The sequence below is a fragment of the Tauraco erythrolophus genome, chromosome 6, assembly GCF_009769465.1.
Source record: "Tauraco erythrolophus isolate bTauEry1 chromosome 6, bTauEry1.pri, whole genome shotgun sequence".
NCBI classification, from domain to species: domain Eukaryota; kingdom Metazoa; phylum Chordata; class Aves; order Musophagiformes; family Musophagidae; genus Tauraco; species Tauraco erythrolophus.
This window is the reverse complement of record NC_141470.1, coordinates 36,116,605-36,123,575: the sequence shown is the minus strand read 5'-3', so window position 1 is coordinate 36,123,575 and position 6,971 is coordinate 36,116,605. Positions and strand designations below refer to the sequence as shown.

The following is a 6,971-nucleotide window of genomic DNA, read 5'->3' as shown; positions in this document are numbered from 1 at the left end:
GCAGAGGTCTCACCTTCAGGCAAGTCAACAGCTGGGCAGGGAGCAGTCTTTCTTAAAGAGAGAGTGTGCTGTATTTTCTGGAGTTCAGTGTTGCCAGGAGGTGAACAAATTGAAGTGCAAGAGAACATTTATGTAAAAACCCAGGTGCAGCTGGGTTTTTGTTTTTGTATTATTTTTTTTCTCTTTTACTAGAGAAGGACCAAGTAACAAACAAGAAAGAGGAAATGAAAACAGTGTCTTAATTCCCACCCTTGGTGTTTCTCATCTTCCATTTCCCCTGCGGTATGTACAAGGAGGAGACGCAGCTCATGTCTGAACGGGAAGTTCCTGAAATCCTTTCCCTGAGAAGACCGTGCGCTGCGTCACATTTACTTTTACGTTTGTGTGCCAGCCACACTGCAGGAATCGGTGGCTCTGTTGTCCAGTAGTGGGGTCTGTAAGACCTTTCCCTGTTTTTAAGCCTGTCTGTGTGCAAGAGCCATCCCAAGCTCTTACTACTGAGGAACTGCTCGCTCGCCTTTACAATGTGACACCTATGGTCTCAGTTCAGTGGGCAGTGGATGGGAGTTCCCATAACAAAATATCACCGCCATAACTAAATGCCCATCGCTGCCAGTTATCGCTGGAAGTATCACCTAAACGAACGAGGACTGAATGGTACCAAAATATAATTAGGCTTCACTCCCACACAATACTTGTTGGGTCCGAAAGAGGAACTTTGTCACTGCAGGGCCAGGCTGTGCGATACCAAATTTTTAGCCCATGGAGCAGAAGCCAGGACCTTGAGGAGGTTCAGACCTCCTAGGAGGCAGGGACAGACACAGCTCTGATCCGAGTGCAGAGGGAACTATGTAGCGCAGTCACATGGCCACTGTCATGTCACGTAATTCATGAGTGTGTGATATCTCGGCAGGTGCAATTGGCCAAAAGTGTGAAATGCAGTGAAGCCCTGCTATTGCCCTTTCCTACCTCTCTGCCCTCCGTAAATCCACAGCTGTTTAGAGTGCTCTGGCCACTAGACGAGAGATTTGGGGGTACTCCCAAGCTCTCTTGTTGGAAAGACAACTTTAGGAAAGAATTAGAAATGAGTTGGACCAAACTGTTTAGTTTGCACTCAGGTGGTAAGGGACATCCTAGGCTCCACATGCTGATCTCAGGGCTGTTTGGGTGCTTTGTGCAACAGCTGCTTAGTGCAAAATGCAGAAGCAATTCTGAGGCATGGCGAGGAAGCCAAGGCTGTGGCTTGGCGAGACCACTCTTCTTCCCTCTGACATAGTGAATCCATTTTTCTTTCTCATCCCTGCTGGAAAACCTACAAGAGGAGAAATGTCTCACCTCAGTCTCTCCTCTGATCATTATAACACTTTCTAGGGAGGCAGAGAATGTGAATTTCAAGCCCTTCAGATGGGAATTATGTCATCTCCCAAGTACCTTGGGAATATGAAATGAGAGCAGGACAGCACTCCCCTTGGTTAGGATAGAAGAAGTCCTAATGGACTTTTAATCATTTTTAAGACTGTCACATACTTTGCGGCATCTAACATATAACCTGGGAAGACTGCTGCAACTGCAAAGCTCTTGGCTCTCTTGATGACAGGATTGTCATCATCGTCACTGTTGCTTTGGGGGGCGAAAAAAAAAAGCAGCAGGCATCATCATCCAGCCCAACAGGTCAAAAGAGGCAAGGGTGGAGAGAAGAAATGTTTTGTGTCTGGATCTCCATTGACCTTTGATGAGGGGTAGAAGTTGTACTTCTCTGACCTAGAAACACTAAAGCGCTAGCAAGCATGCGTAGGTATAGAACTTTAAAAGTGCTTAAAGAGAATTTTTTGATGTTAAGAGTTGAAGCACCTATTGAAAGTAGGTATTTGCAGAGTTAAGCAGTAGCTGAAGTTATCAAAGTTAAAATTTAGGGTACAGGCACCAAAACTGCATCCAGGCCTCAACCTAAATACAGGCGGGCCTTCTTTGAATTTAGCCTGATCTATTCAAGCAATTTTTCCTAAAATTTTTCATCTTTACTGTAGCCCCACCAGTAGTAGGAAAAGTGGAAGCTCTTCAAGGTGAGTGATTGTGAATGTGTTGTCTTATTTATTAAACAGACAAGAAGGCAAACATTAAAAAAGTTTTTATAACTATCTTGTTATCATGTCATAGAGGGAAGATAACATTCCACTTCTGCCATCATTCCAATTAACTACTACACTAAACCTTTGCTGAAACTTTTGCCAAATCTAAGCTTTCAAACATTTGTAAGTGCAAAGGCATTTGGAAAACCTGTAGAAGTTGTATTTCAAGTAGAATTGAAAGACAGAGGCTACTTTCTGCTCTGCTTGAAAGCAAGAAGGCACAAGAATCTGGTGCCAGACTTCTTTCTTACCAGATTTTCTGCCTAGTTTTACAGCCTCCTACTGCTCAGGTGGAACTCTGTACTAGCAGAAACTTGGATGGCTAAGTATTTTTCTGAATCCCATTTTTAAATGCTGAAGGAGCATCCATCATTACCGTCTCAAGTAAGAAAGATCATGGGTACAATTGAAACCAGCCAAAGACATGAAACAAAAAAGCAGAGTTTGTTGTGAGCGTTGCAACTAGAACTGCCAGCTTCGTGATTTTAGAAGAGAAACTTAACCATCAGCACATCGTGGCATTTTTGGTGTGATGCATGATGATGTGTGGGTGGATTGCAATGCCACGTTGTTATTTCAATGCATTATCATCATCAGGGTTTATTGAAGCATTGCGGTGTTTCAGCAGAACGTCATTGTCTGCTGCAGAAGCTTCAGCTCAGCCAATCCTACTAGGTTCATAGGTATTAAGTGTATTAAAAAAAACGTACTTTGCATAGATTTGCATCTTAATATTCTAGCAAACCAGATAACTGGAAGCAATTTCATAGAAAATTATTTTTAAATGTAGTTTATGTATACATTCATACCAGAGGCTTGATTCTCACTTCAGCCTTTCAGAGAAGGGTAACATACCCTGTTACTTTTGCAAATAATCATGCAGTTTCCATTTCAGACAATAATTGGAATTAAAGAATATATTAGAAGAATCAAAACAGACAATTTTCTTCCAAAAAGATAAAACTCTTCTAAAGAAGTATCAATTATGAATTATTCCTCTAATTCCCAGGTACCTTATGGGCACAAAGAATGATCCTGCTGCAACTTTTGTCAAGAAGAGATGCTAATAATATGATGAGCTTGTTAAAAAAAATGGATCCAATCTCAACGTACTGGAATAAATATCAACTATGCCTTCCAGACACAAAGCTTTAAACCAATGCTTATGGAAGTCATAGGATGGAAGCTTTCCCTGCCACACTGAAAATATGGGGCACACAATGCACAAACTTGGCTGAATTTGAAAGAGAACCCCAAATATTTAGTCTGTAGTCATTTAAGGTAGGATCTGTTAAGTGCAGTTGTGTATTCTTTTGGAGAGTAGCTTCTCACGGAGGCTGTGTCCTGGAACAGTGCTGAGATTAGTTTATCTACATGAAGGACCTCTGTGTCCCTATTACCAGGAAATGGTTAATATTCTTTCCCGGTGGGGCCCACATGCACCTGCACGACTGTGGTGTGTGGTTTCTTCTTGCAGCTGCATCTGTGACTCCGCTGCTGCCTTCGTAGAGGTTTTAAAGTGTAAATGGAGAGTTGGTGAGGCTACCCTTCAGTGGTAACGCAGCCTCAAGGGCTGCCGCAGGAGCAGTGAAACCATGCTCTGAGCAAAGAAGCAGCTTCAGCAAAGCGTGTTTCTCAGCTGTTAATACTACATCCCATCTTACTCTGGAAAATTTAGCGCATATCAGAAATACCAGTTAATGATGTATCCCCACAATGCCATTCTGGAGTTGCTGTCTTATTATCTTGATCTTTCCAGAGGAAGAAAATGAGGCTGTGAGACCTGAGCTAACTTCCTAAGGTCACCGAGAGCAAGCCTGTGGCAGAGCCAGATACACGATGCAGACCTTTCCCAGCCCCGAGGCTGGGCTGCTCAGCCACTCTGCTGCTCCCTTAGTTTGCTATCTGAATTCCTTGAGCAAAAGGAGGACTATTTTTGTCCCAATTGCTAAAACCCATCGTTCACAATATCTGCTCCTTCTCAGGAATGAGAAGATTATGAGGGTCAGTAGTCAGAGGAGAGAGTTATCAGCTAGCCCTGGGCTCCAGGAGCAGTGATTAGGATCATCTGTTATTAACCACAGACGCATGCTCTGGAGCAGAAGTGCTCAATTCTCCTCTGAGTTCGAGATCTGTCTGGTGCGAGGGTGATATATGGGAGGGAAGAGATTGTGCTCACTGTTTCTACAAGGTGATGTGATTTAGAGGAGCTAGATGCTTGTTTTACTCTATTCCTGTCATGTGATCCCCTTAGGACTCATATACCACTGAAGGATCGCCAGAGCCAAAGGACTGCTTGCCCTTTGCACTCCTTTTTTGCACCGTTCCTTCTCCCAGCGTGTTCCCCATGGTGCGGTGGGAGAGTGACAATTGGCACACGAGCCAAATCTGCTGCTTTTGGGCTAATGGAGATTTTTCTCCTCCAGGCAACGTTTTTAAGCCAAAGATTTCAGGGTCAACCTCACTTTTAAGAGAGTGTGTGCTGTTATCTTTAGGTTTACAACTCTCTGAAAAGAAAAAGAGATTTACAGGAAGAAAATGAGAGTGCATGTGGGCACCTTATCATGCAAGACAGGCGGACAAACATAGCTACGCAAAGAAATACTGTGTGCGGGTGTTGGTGCGTGGTTGCACAGGGAATTTTACTTGGTGTTCATGCACAAAGCTTCTCGTTTCAAGCAAAAAGACTACTGGGGTGAGAGATCATGTAAGTGGAAAGAGATGCTGGCTGTGTTTTCTGTGTGTATCTTTTGGTGTAAAAATTCTCCCTGCCTGCTCTAACAGTAGCTGTATTTAGGTTAAAAACACAAAATGTCTCAGCATAAATCACTGAGGTTTTTCTTTCTTTCAGAGGCTTGATTTTCCCCCTCCCCCCTCTGCTTCTTGGCTTTGTTTTATTTAACCTAAAATAAGAGTCTCCTGAATTTTTTTGTGAGTAAGAAAAACCTATCCCTCTGTTGCACAGCAAGTGACCCTGATTTTATCTGGTTTAGAAGAACAAATTTTAAGGAAAGATTCCTGGGAAATGTCTTATTACTGCCAGAGCCCTAAAGCCTTGATAAGAACCCCATTGAGCTGATATACTCACACATATGTATGTAACAGGTGGCCCCTGCTCCCAAACAACCTGCTCCCAAAGAGAACAAGGCATTTTCTCACAATATTTAGGTGCTATAATAATTTTGAAACTCCTGCTGAGTCTTCATGCACACAAACCCCTGTGGCCGCCCTCCCATGCCATCTGAATGGCCGGGCCACATTGCAGCAAGTGGGCGAAAGAAAACTGGGGGATAAGGCTTCAAGGTCACCTGCCCTTTATCACACCCAGCATTCACGCAACAGAGCTTCCCTTAATGAAACGAAGGATGCACCTCTGAACTTCTGTTCTGGTATCTGGCACCTCTGAGGAGAGAAGCTTCATCATTAGGCTAATAGACGTCCTGGGCACGTCACTCGTCTGTGGAAGCTTCACCACTTGTTATAACTTATGCAGAGAGACTCAACACTCTTGCAACTCTCCTGCAAATAAATATGCTCTGTGGAAAGCAAGAGAATTTGAGGGGTTTTCTCCCCTTCCATTCTATGTCTGGCCCATTTTAGGGAGAAGACAAGAGCTTCCACTGGAGAGCAGATGCTAGTCAACCTTTTGCCTCAACTGTGGAGCACCAGGATCCAACGTCTGTTACTAACCAGGCAGAATACGTGTTAAAAAAGGAGGAAGACTGCCCTACTAATGACTCAAATCACAGTGGGAGACACCCAGCTTCGACACCTAGCTCAAGGAGAGCCTCACGTGAGCTGTAAGGGAACAGCAATCCCTTCCTCTGCTCTGGAGCTAAGGCACTCAAATACTTTTGCAAGACTTGAGGCTGGCTTGGTGGCTCCTCAGGCCTTTGCTGGGCTCTGAGGTTCCTCCTCTCTAGCAAGGAGAAGCAGCTCTCCCATTGCCTGGGAGGGAAAGCCTTGATGCTTGAAAGTTGTGCCTCATCCCGGGCGGCCCCTGAGCTCTACCTGGAGGTGAGGTGCTGCAGCAGAGCAGCCTCCACCCTTTGCATCCGTAGACTGACGGTCACCTGCTTGCTCCACTACACCTCAGCCGGTGTCACTTTTTGTCTGTGCCTGATGCATTTCGGATCTGATATTAAATGCAATGAAGCCATCTGCCTCTGGCCATACTGAAGAAATCTATACTACTACCAGTAACTCCAAATAAGGCAATAAAAGACATTGCTTAGTTTGCACAACTTTTTATTTTCCTCCCTAGAACTATTTTTAGTTAAACAATTTTCTGCCAAAAAAGCTCCGTCTGTGTCCAGAACTGCCCTGGTCATCGGCGCTGTTACCAGGGACTTGAGCTTTATGGCCCTCATAACTCCGGAGGGCGAAAGGTCGAGCCGTGGAGCCTTTGTGTCAGCTCCACATTTCTCTTTAAACACATGTGAGAGACAAAGCTCCCCTGAGACCCCCATGGAAACTGCCTCCGGGGGCGGGGAGAGGGTGAGAGAGCACTGGCCTGGCAGATAAAAGCAACATCAAAAGGAGCAGGGAGCAGCTGTCCATCTGGAGAAGCAAACTTTTTTTTCTTCTTCTTCTTTTAGGAGAAAGAGACTGTCTCAAAGGATAGTCTCAAAAAATTTTTCATGGAAGGAGAGAAAAAAAAAACATCAACAACCAACCCACTGGCGAGGGGGAGGGCAGAAAAGCCCCCGCAGCAAACAGAAGGAGGTGCTGCTTGGCAAAAATCCCAGGCTGAATCATTTAAATCACTTTTAGTGCCTCCAAATGCAAGTCGCTGCCTCTGTTTATAGAGTCACAGCGAGAGACCTGAAGAGAATACGTTTC

The 6,971-nt window shown here is 44.5% G+C and overlaps 1 non-coding gene across 1 annotated transcript; it reads left to right on the top strand.

Moving 5' to 3' along the window:
• Nucleotides 1-1,433: 1,433 nt before the first annotated feature.
• Nucleotides 1,434-1,549, top strand: LOC147528600 (U6atac minor spliceosomal RNA). Its single transcript, XR_015222243.1, has one exon. It is a non-coding gene; the product is annotated as a U6atac minor spliceosomal RNA (small nuclear RNA).
• The last annotated feature ends 5,422 nt before the right edge of the window (nucleotides 1,550-6,971 follow it).